This window comes from Lynx rufus, unplaced genomic scaffold (assembly GCF_022079265.1).
Source record: "Lynx rufus isolate CCGP_SWC_20201006 ecotype Redwood Valley unplaced genomic scaffold, mLynRuf1.p SCAF_9, whole genome shotgun sequence".
Classification (NCBI taxonomy): Eukaryota; Metazoa; Chordata; class Mammalia; order Carnivora; family Felidae; genus Lynx; species Lynx rufus.
In genome coordinates this window covers 96,271,509-96,289,279 of record NW_025814897.1, presented here as the reverse complement: position 1 = coordinate 96,289,279, position 17,771 = coordinate 96,271,509, and positions in this window count along the sequence as shown.

Sequence of the window (17,771 nt, the reverse complement as noted above, 5' to 3'; positions counted from 1 at the left end):
TTAAATCAAACACTGATGAGAACTGGATAAAAAAAAAACCAACAACTGGAATTTCAAGTACATATTTTCCCTCCATAATCACTGTGCATTGGGAGCAAAGGGAGTAGGACAAGGAACCACAAAATGCTAAATATGGTCACATAGTTTTTTTTTTTTATGTTTATTTGTTTATTTTGGGAGAGAGAGGGAGGTAGAATCCCAAGCAGGGTCCACACTGTCAGCACAGAGCCTGACATGGGCTTGATCTCACAAACTGTGAGATCATGACCTGAGCCAAAATCAAGAGTCAGACGCTTAACCCACTGAGCCACCCAGGTGCCCCGGTCACATAGTTTTAAGTGGGCTTGTTTGGTCTAATCATTTAATACAGGTCTATATAGCCCAACCCACACAAGATGCAAAGGTGGTAATTTTCCATAGACTCAAATTGATTGAAAATCAGAGGGAAAAATTACTTTTCCTTCACTCATTTAGTTAATACAGTAAAAGTAAAATTATAATCCATTGGTGGAAGGGATAACTGGATTACTTGGGTTTTTTAGGAGTAAGGAATAAAGAGGATTCTTTTTAGAGGGGGCAGGGGGAGGAAAGAATGGAAATGGACCTGACATAAATTTTAAGTCATGCTCAGTCATAAAGACCGGGGTGAAAGGTCTCTCTTATCCTTTTATAGGAGATAATCAGAAGAAGAAATAGGTAAGCTAAGATTATCATTTTGCTTCAATTCCATCTGCAAGCTACCTGTTTTTCTACAAATGATCATCTCCTATATATGAGTCTCTCAAAAACTGATGTAAACAAAAGGAGATGGTAAAGGGTTTTGTAAGCTCCAATACTTGAAGCTGTCTTGAGGGCTATTCTTCTGCACCATTAAGTGTGAGAACACTGCTTGGAACATCCTATCTCAACGTTTACCTTTCATGTCTTCCCCTTGTTCCTGAATATACAAAACTGCCTTAATAATGTGTGCAATGTTACTATTTTTAAGTTGTCATTTTAATTGGTTTCTATAAGACTGAACTAGTTAAGGACATACAATTTTTTTTTCACTGAGGTGAAACTACATGGGGGAAAAGATAAAGGTACCCCCTCTTTTCATTGTAACTAAACCATACTATATTATGCTTTTCTCCGTTTTTTTCTTTTTTAATAAGGGAAATATAATAAATGTATAAGTAGACAATATTTAGATCTGATAGCATCAGAATTGAGTAAGGCATGGCCATCAACACTCAGCCATATGGCATCCTCTTAAGAACCTCATTCTAAAAACTTTTGTAAGTGTTTATTTTTGAGAGAGAGAGACAGAGAGACAGAGACAAAACATGAGTGGGGGAGGGGCAGAAAGGGGGAGAAAGAGGGAGACACAGAATCTGAAGCAGACTCCAGGCTCTGAGCTGTTAGCGCAGAGCCTGATGCAGGGCTTGAACTCACAAACCATGAGATCATGACCTGAACCGAAGTCAGACACTTAACTGACTGAGTCACCCAGATACCCCCAGAACCTCATTCTAAAAGACACGCCAACATGCCCATGTGCACATTTACAAAAATACATGTACGGAAATGTTTACATTTGATATGGTATTTAGGTAGAGGAAGTCAAAATTTCCAACATGGCACCAAAGCATGGAAGTCAGAATCCAAAGATAGTCCTCAATCTTTTCCTTCAGTCATCAGAAACTCTCCAGAAAAATCAATAAATAACTTAGTTGCTGACCACCTCCCCTTACCACCTCCCCTTACCACTCTCCTGAATAATGCCTTTAAAGCAAGAAAAAATGGCAAATATGCAAGAAGTAAAAATAGCTGTAAAAGATCTATAATGATCTAAAAACTCAGAAGTCTATCCCTGACCAATGACATTGGCTGCAGACCACTCAGCACAGACGCAGAAGGACAGACAGGCTGTGCACACACCCTGCCCCTGTGATGACTCCCTATTGATGCCTTCCTGCCCGCACTCAATGGGATGTTACAAGAAACAACCTCAAAATAAACACATACACATACACATACACATACACACAGAGACACTACAGACAACTTCAAATGCCTTGTAGGAAAGGGATTGTTTTTTTCTCTCTAAAGAGTTACTTTGTAAATGAAATTTACAGCATTGGTTTCATTTATGCCATCCTATACAGGCACCGCGCTGTCAGAGGAACAGAATGTCAGCATCACTTACTCATCTAATAAATACTTATAGATTACCTCTACCTGCCTGGGAATAAAAACATTGGTCTTTAAGGTCTGAAGCGTCCTCAGAGATCACCTAATTCAACTTATTCACTCTAGGGAGGAAGACAAGAGAGGTAAAATGACTTACCAAGGTCACACCCAAGTAACTTCTGGCCAGAGTTATCTTCTTCAACAGATAACAAAGAGCTCAGAAGAAGGAAGCACCAAATAAAAAGCCAGGGACACGGTAGAGGATACCCACCAAAACTAAAAGATTAAGAATTGTACCTCTGGACAACTTTTGAGGAGTTTGCCCCATTCTTCCTTCCTTCCTCACGTCCCGGCTCCCTCACGCATGCGCCCTGAAGAGTGGTACTCAACCACCTGCCCTCCATCCCCAACCCCTCCCCACATGCAGGCGGGTCGTGGGGAGGTGATGGGATGAGAGAAAGAGCAGGATGCTGGCTGTGGGACGTGGAGCCTTACCAATACACAGAAAAATGACTAGATCTCTACAGAGACTAATCCAAATCAAATAATAAGGGGTTCCTTTCTCTCAAAATCCATAACTCACTGCAATGTGTAGGTGCAGGGTATCTTTAGGCTAGAGCTAAGAGTTCCAGAGAGAACAATTCCTACGATGAAATGAAGGCAAAGGAGGAGAGAGAAATAGAAAAATACATATATATAACTTTTTGTTGTTAATTCAGTCTCCTGATAGGGGGCCTTCCTGTCTTTCGGTATTAACTTGGTCTCCTTTAACAGAACAGAATGGCTCAGAAGGAGCTCAGCTGATGCCTATTAGGACTGACCACACGGACAATTAGAAGCTGCCTTTAGGAATTTTGAGGGAAAATGTTTGAAAGGTCCTTTTTTTTTTTTTTTTTAAAGTCATGGTATATTTGTTAGCATGTATTTTTTAAGTTAACTTTAAAAAGTTTTTTATAGGATTAAAAAGTCTATATTCTGGTCTCTTAAAGTAGTTGTTAAAAACAAAGAAAGCTTAACATGTAAATTGTGTATTTCTAAAATATATTTTAGAAAGTCTTCTTGGAGTTCTTGTTAAATACTCATAGACACCTGAGATTCTTTACATTCTACCCAATCTGTATTTGTTCAAAAAACCTTTCATATATTTTTTTTTACCCCTGCCAAACCATCCACCATCTGTTTTCTGTCTGCACCAAACTTAAATCTCCTTTGTAGTCTAAATCACGTGTCCAAGCATCCAATAGCTTTAACTTTTGAAAGACAGAGGTGTGTTGATTTTTTTGTTTTTATTTTTATTTTTTTCAGAAAGGAAACATACTAGACTACTAGGATTTCATGTAGGGGGCGTTAGGGCCAATGCTGGGGAAGCTTCAACAGAGGTGACATTAATTAAGACAGTAAAAACTCAACCACCTTGAACCTTCATCTTTTTCACCCACCAAGTTAGGTTCTTAAAAGAAGATGAATTTTCTAGAAATACAGAAGCTGAGGTGGCTGAATATCCAACCTTGCCCCACAGTCTAATGCATGGCAAGATACCTCACTGCTGGACGTTAAGACAAAAAAACCTTCTGGCTGTTGGAGATACCTGGGCACACGGGGGCTTGTCATGTTTTGGAGTACCCTCTAAGGCAATATCCCCTAAAAAGAGTCACGAGAAGCAAGCAGAAATGTAGAGCATTAACCTGTACACAGAGAAAGTCAAAGGGCACCCTACGAACCCCCACTTGGGATGTAGCTTGGAACATTTCTATCTCGTCAATAGATATTCCCCTAATGTTCATCATCGTTCCAAAGGACAGGTTGTCAAATCTACAAGATGACTTAGAGATCACGTAGTCCATATTTCACATTTTGTAGATATGGAGCTGGATCCGATCCAGAGAAAGAAAGCGCCCAAAGCCACACAAGGAACAAGCTAAAAAATCCAGGACCTCTGCCTCACATCCAATTCTCTTCTATGCACTGAATTTAACCTTTCCAAAACGTTTAACCACATATCACCTCATTTAATCCTGTAAAGAAAGCTCTGCAGTAGATAGTGTCACCACCATTTTCCAGACAAAGGAATTACTATGGAAGTTTACACTGAGTCACTGCCAGATTCAGAATCAAAATTAGGTCTCTCAACACTTAATCAGATGTTCTCTTAATTGGCATCTGAAAACAATAGCTTCTGTTTATTTAGCATCTGCATTTTTACTTTATATATTATGATTTCTCTTTGGTATCCCAATTTTTTTTAAAAAAGCAAAGATAAACATATCCTGTTTGAATTGGAGATTGGCCTAAATATAAACAGTTACCTTGAAAAAAAAATTCCAACACTGCATCCTTCCTACTAAACAGTTCTGGAGAATATGTTGATCTGCAAATTCCCTTCTGGACCTAACGTCAAGTGTGGCTTTGGCTGGGAAGTCCAACCCAATGGGCTTTCCTATTTCATAGCAATCATTCAATACAGAAAAGAAACTATATTCTGTGTCACTAGGAATTCACCAAATGAAATTAGTGCTAAAGCCCATTAAGCCTATGGCCAAGGTACTGTGTCTTCTAGATCTAGAGAGAAGTGATACCTGAGGAGGGACACATCACCAGTCATGCTTAGTAAACTCCACGAATGGAGGGCTCCTGGGTGGCTCTCTTGATTTCGGCTTAGGTTATAATCTCACAGTTAGGTTCGTGACTTTCAGCCCCGCATCAGGCTCAAACTGGCAGTGCGGAGCCTGCTTGAGATTCTCTCTCTCCCTCTCTCTCTGCCCCTCCCCACTTGCACCCACCCACATGTGCACTCTCTCTCGAAAATAAACAAACAAAACTCCATGAATCAAACCAGCAAGGGGTTCGAACCACTGGCCATTGAGCTCTTCTAGACTAAATACAAGATAATCTATGTTGGTTAGCGTCACCCAATACATTGAAAGCTTAGAAGCAGAGAAAATTGAACAAATACCAAGGACAAAACAAAAACATGATAAGAGTAGCTTTCTCAATGTACATTTAGAGATAATGAGCCAGACTGAACTCACGTTATGAACAAAAATACCACACACGACCACCACTCAAATGCCAAGACATTGTAGGACCCCATTAGAATCACTTAACACTGCTCATCTGGAAAACTGTGACATTACAAAAATTACTATATTTTATGCAAAGGATTGCAAATAGACTTTGTCAGAATTGGCAATTACTTAGATCTTTTCAAGTTTGTGAACAGACAAGAATAAAGATGTTTCTTCATCCTTCCCTTTCCATGTTTCCCCATCCATGTTTCCCTAGAAAAATAGGCCTGGGTAAATCAACTCCCAAATCCGTTCAACATGGAAAAAAAAAAATGGTAGGAATGGGATCATGTTTGGCCAAATAAACTGCTTTATGTCAATTACAAACATAGACAGTGGATGAAATGTGGTCAGGAGATACATGGTATGGATTATCAGTAAAGATGAGTGACATTCTTAAATGCTCGTATTGTATAGCCCTTAATACTTTTGATTAAGCCAGTCAAATGACATTGCAAAAGTCAAGAATATTTGTTTGAAAATTATTTCGATGAATTTCGGAGCTTTTTAGAAGTGTTTGGGATAGCTCTACCAATGGTATTCTGCAGTATCACAGTTTAGTTAGAGCCACGAATACAATAAATATATAAAACCAAAAGAATATGAGTGTGCCTCCATATATTCAGTCATTTCTCATTTCTTTGGCCATGGCTATCACATAGGCTAAAAAAAAAAGTGGCGGGCGGGGGGTGTTTAGAAAGTTAACACAACTCCGGAGACTAGCTCTAACTCAGCCAAATCTGCATTCGGACCTAATGTTTTTAAGTCAAAGTGGCCTGAAATATTGCAACAATGAAGTGGTCTCCTTGTCCATTTTTATTAACACTTACATTTGTGCATCTTTTTTGGGGGGGAAGGGGGGAATCTAATTTCTTTTCTATCTGTTAAGTTGTGAGTCAGTGCTCATCCGAATGCCTAACAAATCTTGAGAATTAAAAACGTTTTTAAAATTCTGATCAGTAGTGACAGTGAAAAGTGATCAAGCCTAGAGGCTTTGTTGTTGTTGTTGTTGTTGTTGTTTTGGTAATATACAGCCAGTGAAACGGATATAGTCAGCAGTTGCCAAGCATATAATGACGTTGCTGAGGATGCTTATATCTTTTTTATTTGGGGTAAATTTCAAATACAAAGTTATTCAGTAAAATGGGATATCACTATAAAAACAAGACGTTGGAAGCTGACAAAAAAAAGTCAAAAATTTTGTTTACAAGAGGAAAGAAAGTTTCATTGAGATGGGGTCTAATTTCTCTAGTAACTAAAAAAAAATCATTACTTTGGAATATTTATTTTATGTGACATGTTGCAAACATCTTAAAAAGATAATTTTCTGTAACTTCTTATGTGGCATTTTGTAAAAAAAAAAATATGTCATGAAGACAAAAACTTCTGGACCAATATTGACACTTTAAAAATATTATTATTATATACGTTAAAATTGGCAAAAACAAAATGTTGCCAGTGCTTTCAATTTTCTAATAATACTTTTTAAATACAGATAAAAAATTTAATACTAGGCACAATCAAAACTTTTTGAAACTTTATTTATCATGATCAAGATTTTAAAGGTTAGCATTACATCAGAATTCTGTGCTCAAAATCTAAAGAAAGAAATATCATTTAGAATATCCAAATACATTTTAGAAATAAACCCGATTTACTTGTCAAGCTTTCACTGACACTGGCAATTACTTTAAGGGACCGGAATATAGAATACTGTGCAATTTTAAAAAGTTCTTTAAAAACTACATGCTAACAAATATAACATCACTATTAAAAATGCTTTTTAGTATCTAGTAAATGAATAATAGTAAATAGTAATAAAATAGGAACATGCTATTTCAGTTTTCCTCTATGGCTCTTATTTAATAAGATATTGCTATGAATTTTTTGTTAAATCATATCATTTTATTTTAACTCAGAAATATACATGTCTATATTGTTTCTTAAATGCAGTTTATTGTGATCGAGTTTTGTTTTGTTTTGTTTTGTTTTGTTTTGTTTTGTTTTAAGCAAGATATAATACTTAAACATTTAGATAGCAAATTCAGGAGATAACAGGGCTTATCCCTAACATTTCTTTTAATGTTGGTATAATTCCATATAATTGCTATAAAATCAATTACTGTGTTTTTATAACGTCAATACATCTGTCTGAAAACCAAAAATTGCACAGGGCTATGTTGCCTGGGGGATGCCTGACAATTGGATGTTTGTAAACATCAGGTACCTAGAACTGACTCTTACAACCTTTTAACACTCTCTAAAACCAAGGTGTCCCCCCTTTAACTTTCAAAACTGTGAGATTAATTAAGAAAGTAAACCAAAGTAAATGCAACTGGTTAGCCATGGACCTGAAGGTACTAAAACTGTATTCGAATCTCCCTCTTTATTGATTCTTTCCATGATAGTTCTTATGTTCTGCGCAATACCCTTTATTATTATTATTATTATTATTATTATTTTTACCCCATAGGACATGTAGCATTTATTTCTGTATCAATGTAAATACTTAGTTTAGTAAGATATGATTATGATCCATGTTTTGAGTTACATTTTGCATTAAAACTGAAATCTGCTGCAGCTGTTTTATGTAAGTCTATGAGTTGGCAAATGGAAAGTTTAAAAACAGTGTTATTATTTCCCTAACATTCTTGAAAATATTACTAATGATACCACAGGTCTTAGATAAGATAAAAATAATCCTTTTCCTAAAATCATTGTTTTAGCAACTTTCAAAAAATAAAATAGAGAAGGAAAGTTCAAATTCCCATACAGTTTCTGTTTCTTGCTACTAGTTTATTTGTATGTAAAAACAAAAATTCATTATTTTATATGCATTTTAAAAACCAATAAATGAATATGTGACTAGTTCTCAAACGTATTTTGTATCTTTAGAATTTCTAAATAAATTGAAGTAAATTGAAGGGTTATCTTCCTAGTAAAGGGTACAAAAATCTAAGCAGCAAAATACCAACTTTCTTAAATGTTCGGCATTCAAATTACAATCTGTTATTTTGCTTTACAAATCTAAAAAGAGAAAAACTAAGATAATTTTTAAAACTATAGTTAAGATCGCTTTTAATTTTTAGCAAATATTTTTAAATAGAATTTCTATCTAGTATGTATATTTTTCTATTGTTTTACAAATAGATATAATGCAGAGTTTTTTCAGCTCAATTTTTCAGAAATTCAAATAAAAAATCCTAAGCAATTAATACTTGCTTAGTAACTCCTTGCTTTTCATGGAAATAAAATTTTAACTAATGAACTTAGTTCATCTTCCATTTACTATTTCAAATATTGATATTCCTAAAATCAAGAATTTAAGCTTTTTTGAAAAACATAAGAATAGTTTTAAATATTTATAATAATTTTATTCCTGAGTAAAAATATCCATGAATTAGAAATAATTCATATTAAAAATCAGAAATTGCCAGTGATTCCTTATGGGAGAAAAATAAAGAATTATATTGGTTTTTAACAGAATCATATGTTAACTATTAGTCCAAAATTGCTTATTCTGGTTCTTTTAACATTTTTTAAATTATTAAAGACAGATTTCAGGACCAAATTGACAATGAACTTCTATAGTTATCAATTTGCTTTCATCAACATGTTCCTACTTGGCAAAAATTTAAACAACGTAATTTGTAGGGGTAACATCTCTCTGTAATTTAGTTGTTTCTTTTAAAATAATGTTATCATAAACATATGATAAATTGCCTTGCATTCTTACAGCACATTTATAAGTTATGATCTCTAAAAGATACGTTTTAGTAATATCTTCTTTTTCTCTGAACTATAAATTAATTGCCAAAGAAATGGATTATTTGTTAATAATCAAAATTTAGTTTTTCAAATTATTTTGGAATTACTTATTTTTACTTTAATTCTGAAAATACATGAAGTTAAAATATATAATTACATCATTTTTAAGAGTAACCATTATTTTGAACATTTAGTGATTAAGGCCAGTGTTTTACCACAGGCTTTATAAAAGCTTATGTTAAGAGTTCAAAATATTTAATTAGCCATCTTGAAAAAAAATCTTCAAATATTATAAAATTATAATGAAAGATCTTAAAAGTTAAGTTTGGAGAAATTTTAATTTTTAATTTTGTTTTCTTTCTACATTTTGTCAATCTAATTTCACAAAGTTGAGCCTTTTTGTAAACAGATGATAGGCGCTTCATGTCTAATATTTGGAAATGTGGTTTTGCTCATATTTTTGCTTGTAGAACTGTCTTTTAAATTTTGCAGGTGCCTGAAACTTTTTTAAGACAATATTAGAATTAATGTGATTCTGTTGAATGTATTCCACAGTCTATATTTGAAGAACAAGTGAGATAAATAATAAACTTTCTTTTTATAGTCATTTAGCTATTCCTGGTTTAAATATCATGCTTCTAATTTTCTAATAGTACATATGACAAGCCTTGGCAGTACTCATTTCTGGCATGAATGAGTTTCAAATTTTGTCTTAATTTAAATATCTGATATATTTCATGGACTATTAATCTACCTGATTTTTACCTTGAAATTTGCAGTCCAATTCAGTTTTATGTGAATATTTATTAAAAAAATTTTTTTAAGATATTCAAAATGGGTTTAAAAATATTTTTAAAAGAATATCTTTTGCTGACTAGATCAATGTAATTACTTTTGCATTTCTGAGCCTTTATAATTTCATAGCTTTGCTATTACTTTAGCACTTATCAATAACTACCCCTATGTGCATTTGACACACAGGTAATAATTCCTTCCTTTATTTAAATTGTGTATTTCACAAGAATATACAAATACCACCTGAACAAAAACCATAGGGTACCACTTTCAGCTGACAAATAGCTTAATGAGTTTCTTTTATCTTCTGTTAAATCTTGTCATCTCATCTGAAAAAGAAAGGTACTTGGAGGGTTAGTTTTGAGAAAACTTTTTCGGGGGCAGAAGGGAATATTCCTTGGTGGAACATTTGTCTATCCCTCGTAAAAATAACTTTAGATTTTCTTGAAAGAGGAATCTGTAAAGAGACATACTTCCTTTTCCTTTAAATTATACTCATTTCATTGAGGTTGGATGCACAGGAAAAAAAAAAAAGAAAGAAAAAAAAGAAAGAAAAAAAAAAAAAGAAATGTTCATGAAATTTCTTCCTGACTCAAATCCTATGGTCCTCTTGAAACTCTCTGGGTAAAGAGCAATTTTCTGGTGAATTGATCAGTGAGGACAAACAATCCACATAGTTCAGTCTCCTAGAATCTTCTGTTTTCAGTGAGGGGATTTTTTTTCCCCCTTTGAATTATCTGAATAATTGGTTCAACTCTTCACTTCAATTTGCATGTCTAGACAGGAAACTAGACTGAATAAGGCTTGGAAGGACTGTGATTTTTGAAACTGCTTTTTTTTTTTTTAAACTGCATTTTGAATTGTAATTCTTACTACCTTCCTTCCACATGTCATCTCACCAGCTGCTTGCATCTGAAGCCTTCCAGAAATCTTGTGACAGTTTTAAGCAGTCGTTATCCAGAAATATATGTATATATACATGTTTTAAAACTTAGCAGGGTCTGTTGTATTTTTCCTTTTTTAAAAGCCTATCACAGATCTTCTTAATTTGGCACTTATTTTGCCGGAAAATATGGATTATCTCCCAGCCCCACCCGGTTTTCATGAACAAATAAAAATATTTACCTATTTATACAAAAAGGAAAGGTCTTTATTTGTGTTTTTTAAAACATATTGCTGAATGACTACTTCAAGGTAGCTCTTTTTAGAAAACGGAACTAAGTGCAAGAATGGTTTCATTTGTTAAACATAAGATTGTTCAATTACGTTTTGCCGAAAAAATTTTTTATAAGTTTTTGATTATTTCATAAGACAAAAATAGGCTGCTCAAAAAAAAAATCATGTTTTTGGAGATACATGCAAAAAAAAAAAAAGCCTAAATCTTTCTCCATCATTCTCTCAAATGGCTAATGGCAGACTGGAAAGAGTTAAAAATGTGATTGAATAAAGATGGTCAGAAGGTCCAAACTTCCAGTTGTAAGATAAATAATCACAGGGGATGTAATGCACAGCATGATGACTATAGTTAACACTTCTGTATACAATATTTGAAAGTTGCTGTACCACTTAATCTTATACAGTGCTGTATGTCAATTATATCTCAATAAAACTGAAAACAATTTTAAATTAAAAAGAAAATGAAAGACAACATATGATTGAATCCGAAGCTCCGATCAATGTCGCCTTAGTGCTCCAACAATTGCTATTGCTATCTTGATAAAGCAAGACCATGCATGGAATCCTTCATCTTCAAATATTTTAAATAAATTACTCTCCCTCCAGATTAAAATCTGGAAAGAAAAGCTTTAGCCACAAATCCAAAAACCATACACCTCTTTGAATTTTATTAATTAATTGAGCTTAAAACACTACTCAAGCAACATTATTTCTCCTTATTGTTATTGGGGAGACCCACAAAATGGTTGCTGGGAAACACACTTTTTGGCATCACAGATGGGACCTGTTCACAATTAATCAAGTTGAGCTAATCAAAAGAGAAAAAAAGAATTCAAAACCAAAAGGTTTTCATCATAAATGTAGAACTATTAGATCCCATCCCGGTGTTAAAATTCCTGGGATTGCCTTCTAAAAATGGTCCTATCTTCAGCCATTTTGGTTTGGGCGCACCTAGATAAATTCTCATCAGCCTTTCCCCCACAAAAAAATTTCCACGCGAGGATTAACTTCTTCGTCATATGATGATTCATGCCCTCTTTATTTCTCAAAGTGCGAGAAACTAGTACAATTAAGGAGAAAAGAGGCTGGGCTATCACATTTCTTTTTTTTTTTTATGTTTTTAAGTTTATTTATTTATTTTTGTGAGAGAGACAGAGGGAATGAGTGGTGGAGGGGCAGAGAGAGAGGGTGAGAGAGAAAATCCCAAGCAGGCTCCGCGCTGTCAGCACAGAGACCGATGTGGGTCTCGAACCCATAAACCGTGAGATCATGACCTGAGCCGAAATCAAGAGTTGGACGATTAACCGACTGAGCCACCCAGGCGCCCCTACAACATCACGTTTGCAAAACAAGGCAAATTCTATCAATTAGTTGCAATTTATTTCTTTATAAAATCTGGTCATCTTCTTTACCACATATCCTCTTCTATTTATTCTAAAAGTAATTCTCAGTTTTCTGCCTCGTATAATGAAAGTGATTCTCCAACTTCAGATGATAAAAGCTATTACTGAGTAGTTGGGGGCCACAGGGCTCTGAGAAGTCAACAGGGTCCATTAGAGATCAAAACAGTAAAAGAGTAAAACTCCTACCCCCCAAAGGCTGGGCTGTGCATTCAGCTACCTCTTCCTGCATCTCCTTTCTTAAGATAATCCATCTCTGGTCCACCCTTTCCAAGGACAGAGCCCATGCAATTGCACAAAACCACTTCAAATTGTTTAGAGTACAAACCCTTTCCTATTTTTGGACAAAAGGGGAAAGACTGGAGCACGAGCTACATAACTGGTTCTATGACTCAACTAAACATTCAGCCGGAGGCAGCTTTGGTTTCCAGAAGGGAAGCCGTTACAACTCAGCCCATGGAGATCAGCTAAGATAACCCATCAGTATGGACACCATTCACTGTGGATTTTTCTAGTGCAGCCCCAATTTCAGAAAATGTTATTCATTTCAATGAAAAAGTATTAAACATGCACTAGATGGGATGCAAATTTATAACTCAAAAAGACTTTTTCTCTCAACTGACTCATAATTCAGGGACAAAAAAGACATTCGTCAGATAAAATATCCCCATTTCTAGTTGGGGAATTATTGTCACCATGAAGAATTTGGGAAGTATTTCTTTATAAGGGACAGCAGCATGAGTTCTAAGTCTTCAGTCCTCAGGCTCCCCAAAGGGTACAATATCTGGTGACTAGGGTATGGGTTTACATTTTCATTTTGAGACACACTCTTGACCACGGTCTCTTGACCCTTGATCTACCTATTGTGATATATTCATATCTGTCCGCATAGCCCTAAAATAACCAGTTTAATCAATTCTATCAGCACTATGGGAACTAGAACAAGGTGAGTGTGTTCTTTGACCTTAGAAGCTGTATGCAAGAGACTCCACCCAGTTGGCCCCTATAGCCACGGCCTTCCTGCTGATGACCGAAGGGTTCTTGTTGACTCCCTGATGTAGCCAGGGAGAAGGAAGAACCTCAGCCTTCTCTTCTACGTCACACACCAACCTGTCATTAGAGTTCTGACTACAGAAGACCAGTCCATACAGCGAAAGCGGAGCGCTCACAGTGGGTTTTGTTCTTGTTTTGGCTTTGTGGCCCAAACAGTTGGGTTTTTTACATTTCTGAGAGAGACCATGTGAAACTCGAAAAAATCTTTAGAAAACCCCTTTTTTTTTGTTTTTGTTTGTTTTTGTTTTCATTGTTTGGGTCGTTTTTAGCTGTGAATCTACAAAGCAGTTTGATCATTGTGTTTCTAAATTTACTGTTTGTAAGGGTCCATTTAAATTTCTGTTTGAAAGTAAAAATAATTCAGTATCGTGTATATTTTTTTGTGGTGGTGATTTAAGGAACATTATGTCTCCGTTTCATACACTCTGATCCTCTTATGTCCTACAAGCAAACAAATAACACTTTCTTGATTATTGGTAACCTACATTATTGTTCCTGGGGTGTTTGAGCTGAATTTCTGTGCAAATGTCTTCATAACTTAAATGAATAAGCAGACCAGTGCAGTCTGGCTCAGAGGTAACAAAGGGACCAGAGCTGTTTCTCTTTGTCTTGTAGGTTGCCCAGACTGATACAGAATCATCATGCATCATACCTAATTTATGTAACATACTTAATATTTTGATGGGGTATTGTTAAGTAAAATAACGTATTCAGGAAATTCAAGTAAGCCCTGGTTTATAAGCATTCGAAAGTACTTTTCCACGACCTTGTCAGGTCACTATTTCTTAGTTTTCTCTTGTCTTAAAAGATCTCATTCTAACAATTATACCAAGTGTACATGACTTTGGTGCTTTCACAAACATGATTTCTTGATACTCACGGTGCTAACCATGGTGTTATCATCAGCCCCATTTCAGGGTGATTAAAATTTCAGATTTTGAAATGAGACTGATGAGAACTTATATTTTGGTCCTTTTAATTTTCTAGCTCTGTAAACTTGTGCAAGCTTCATGGCCTTTCTGAGCCTCCGTTTACTTATCTGTAAAATGGGGATGATAATTATATTTACTCCACAGGATCGTTGTGAGGTTTAAAGGAATAAAAGTGCTGAGTGTTGTGGTTAGCACATAGTAAGTGCTCAATAAATGTTGGTGTTTAAAGAGAAGGTGAACAAAGTTTATAGACATTTAGAGGTGTGCCCTTGATACAGCAAAGGCCAGGCCCCAGGTTGCTGACTTCAAAGCCACCGATGAAGTCCTCTCACTTTGTTTGCAGTGCAGCTGTTTTAAAGTGTGACTCAGCAATGTTCCTAACTACCTTCTGCCTACATACTGATCAAACGCAAAAGCACTTTTCCTCTTAACCAGTGGACTTCAAAATCTTCCATAGATGCCTTCATGAAAGTTAATGGACAACTGGGCCTTGTCCCGGTACAGGAAAATACAGCAAAGTCAAGTCATAAAGGCAAATCACTGGAAAAAAATATTCTACATAGATGAGATCCGGTAGTAGCTCAGTGTCCTAGTACAAAGCTGTTCCAAGAAGCAAGCTGGTAAGTGAGGAAAGTCTCAAGGTCTTTACAGCAATGTATTGTAGTCTTATCTTTTTTAACAGACATTCTTCGTACACATGATCCAGCTATTCCGTTCATTTAGAAGGCAAGGTGCATTGGCTTGAATGTATGGCAAGTGCAAGAACTTGCAAAGAGCAAGCCCCTTAGTACCAGTCCCTTCAATCATCATACGTATATTCTTCCCTAGGTCTGTTGAGAAAGCTGATAAATGAAGCTCATTTTGGTACCGTGGTTCTCTGAGTTTCCTAATGAGGCTCTTTCCCTTGAGTTCTGAGTGGGGCCGTTCTCAAGAACAAAATCCCTTGTTACTGCTGCACATCTCTGCTCCCAACGTGCTTTCTGAGTCACATCAGTCTAATTTATTTACCCATCGGCTGCCTTCACTGCACGTTTGCGCCTTACTGATGTTCGTGGGGAGTATGTCATAATCACTGGCAATAAAACTGTGGTCTTCTATTTTTAACCATGGAGCCAATATCATTCTATTTCAGAAGTTAATGTTCTAGGCTCTTGGGCCCTAAATCCTAAAGTTTCTGGATGAGTTTTGATCCTGGAATCCTCAGAAACTGAGGGTGATGTTTTGTGATTTCAAGCTCAGCATTTTTTATGTGGAATTTTGCAAGTGATTTGCTGGAGGAGGGGTGCTCTGTTTTGTTTCTGGAAGAACTAAAAGAGGCAGAGATATGGAGTATAAATGTAGAAACAGAGCCAAAATTTACCTGACCCTTCAGTAGGATTTTTTTTAAGTTGGCTATTTAAAAAAATTTTTTTAACATTTATTTTTGAGAGACAGAGACAGAGTGTGAGCAGGGGAAGGGCAACGAAAGAGGGAGACACAGAATCCGAAGCAGGTTCCAGGCTCTGAGCTGTCAGCACAGAGCCCAACACGGGGCTCGAACCCACAAACCACGAGATCATGACCTGAGCTGAAGTCAGATGCTTAACTGACTGAGCCACTCAGGTGCCCCAAGTTGGCTATTTATTATTATTATTATTATTGGGGACTTTCAAAACAATAGCTCTCAAATATTTAACCAAAAATATATAATGCAAGGTGGCTCAATTTTTTTTATTTGGTGAAATGTCGGTTGGAAGATATCTTAATGAACACAGTGTAAAAAATATTTTTTGGTTTTGTAGGAGGCATAAGTTGTCAAGCACCATCTTAACTTCTTCATGAAATAAACAAAAACAACATCAGCGTTTGAGATTTTTCTTCAACCAGCACAAGGAAAATAAAAAAAAATTCTAGCCCAGGATCTCTGAAGATGACACATATTTTAATGGGGAAAAATAATAAACATAAATAAAATAAAAGCTATCTTGACGTTATTTGTCTTAGAGGAAAATTCCCTGGAACTTAGGCATCTCTTTAGATTCTTTCTTCAGCGGGAGACTCCTTCCAAAAAGAAAAGAAAAATAACAATTATATAGAATAATTGCAGAACTATGGTTGACAAGAGAAAAAGGATATACTAGTTTTCTGGTTTTAAAACGGACCCAGGCAGATCTTTCCAAATTCAGATCTTCCTAGTAAATGCAATATTAGATTTCCAAATACAAACTCCACCTACTTTGTTTTATAAACTGTCATGTCGAATGCAGTTCCCTTAGATATTACAAATAAAATAGGATCTCTGTAGTACATGGCTCAATTCGTATAAAAAGATACTTAGGGAGATGATTCACTAATCAGGAACCTTGCAGACAGCAGAGAGAATAGACAATGGTACCTCCTATCTATGAGGACATGAGATTTTATGACCTGGAAAGATGTCAGTGGAATGGGCACTTGAAGGTCCACACTAGCTGCTTGGCATGGATCCTGGCACTATTTCCAGCCCTATTCATTGCTGTCTTCCTGCTGGGCGCTGGGTGACTCAGGGGCTTGGTTTTGGCACACACAGACTTTCTCCTCTGAATTCAAAGGCAGTTTAGTTCAACAGCCACTGAACAGAGTGGTTCATGACTCAGGAAACAACTGTTTGGTGGCCAAAGAGAGATGATCTTGCCATAATAATAGCCTGCAATCTGCTATCTCCTTCCTCCCTAAAAATCTCAAAGAGCCCAGGAAGAACTCAGCCCAGGGAGATATCAACTCTCAGGTAGAGAAGGGGATACAAAATTCTAGAGAGACCTGGTGCCTCTAGCCTGGATAAGGGTCCCTATCCACCCTCCCAATATCACTATCCCCTCGCCAGAAACAGAACTACTCTGAAAGGGTCTTGACTTAATTACTAATGATCTAGGGAAGTGATTTTTTTCCAACGACTTTCTATAGCTAAGGAAAGATGGGTCATCGCAGTTGTCACCTGGTTTCTCAGCAATCCAGATTAAGAAGATAGGCACTAAAGGGGCGCCTGGGTGGCTCAGTCGGTTAAGTGTCCAACTTCGGCCCAAGTCATGATCTCGCCATTCCCAAGTTCGAGCTCCACATCAGGCCCTGTGCTGACAGCTCGGAGCCTGGAGCCTGCTTCGGATTCTGTGTGTCCCTCTCTCTCTGCCTCTCCCCTGCTCATGCTCTGTCTCTCTCTCTGTCAAAAATAAATAAACATTAAAAAAAAAAAGAAGAAGATAGGTACTAAAAATCTACATGAATCACTCAACTTTTGCCATCCTTGAAGGTCAAGTGAATATCAAAAGAGATACTGGTAACTGAAATTAATGAAATGGACGGTGCTAAGAACCTAGTGTGGAAAAATGCCTATCTCTTCAATGGTCAAGCATCTCTCACCAGCACCAAATCCCAGGGAGGTTTTTATAGCTCAC